The following is a 1,202-nucleotide window of genomic DNA, read 5'->3' on the forward strand; positions in this document are numbered from 1 at the left end:
TGCAATTTCTCACGTCACGTCTCAATTTCACGTGTTTTTGTATTACTTTTTGGCTATTTGTGAGTCTGGAAACATTTTCTTGAAGAGTTCATTTGCATGGTCTGCCGCCCTCAAAGGCACATTGTGTTCAATTAAATAATCCGTAAATCTCACTTCTGCGTCAAGGCAGAAATTGAAACAATCACATTTCTTTCTTTTTTCTTCTTCTTCCTTCTTTCTTTTTTTTCTCTTTTTTTTAAATCTTGTATGGTACGAATATTTGTACAGGCGACCCCCCCTCCTTCAAGAGCGGGGGGATGCATCCACCCCATCCTCCCCGGGATTTACGCCTCTGGTGTCATCTCCCTCGGATGAACATGCCAGCTTATGAGCGAGTTGGGAATATATATTACGCATATGAATATATATACGTACCAGCTAGTGCCTGTAAACACCATTATTAGGCTCAGATTTTTCATAAATAATCATGAACCCTTGAAATAATTATGGTGTTTTAGACTAATGAGCTCATAATTATGTACGTTTATGTAATTATAACCTTTTACTTCATCATCTTTGACATTATGGTAACCCGGGAATATAACCTTAAATCATCTTATCTACATTACTTATGCAATCAGCATAATAGCAGAATATATTGTTTTTTCCCCTATAACTATTTGCACTAACGCACGTAGGCGTGCTGTTAGCGTTCACAGTCACATATTCGTTCTATGTGTATCTCTGTGTTTAGAAATAGTCAACTTTAGAGCATATTTTTGGCTCAATAAGAACATTTCGTGATGTTTGCGTACTGCAAGTATGCTCACAGTAGGTGTATGTAGGCTTTTTGCTGCGAGGTTCATCCACTTGATCTTTGAATCATATGCGGCATATATATCATAATTAAGCTGATCAAATTATTTAATCCCTCATGAGGTTGTTCAGTGGATCTGTGTTCCTTACAGACTGTCCTGACCTCCACTCGACACAGGTTTATGCACATTAATGAAGAGAGATTAATTGCGTAAAAAAACCAAAATTAATTAAAATACAACTACAGTAAATGTTAATCAATCATGTTGTCATCCGTGAAACCCACGCAGCCCTCACAACTCCTCCTCCGCCCATGTTATGTACGTGGACTGGAAGCTACGCCCTCCGTACCCACAACCCACACACCCGCACCCCCAAACGCACCTCGCACCCCCGCACCCCAGCAC

Source organism: Priapulus caudatus, unplaced genomic scaffold (assembly GCF_000485595.1).
Source record: "Priapulus caudatus unplaced genomic scaffold, Priapulus_caudatus-5.0.1 Scaffold3372, whole genome shotgun sequence".
Taxonomy (NCBI): domain Eukaryota; kingdom Metazoa; phylum Priapulida; class Priapulimorpha; order Priapulimorphida; family Priapulidae; genus Priapulus; species Priapulus caudatus.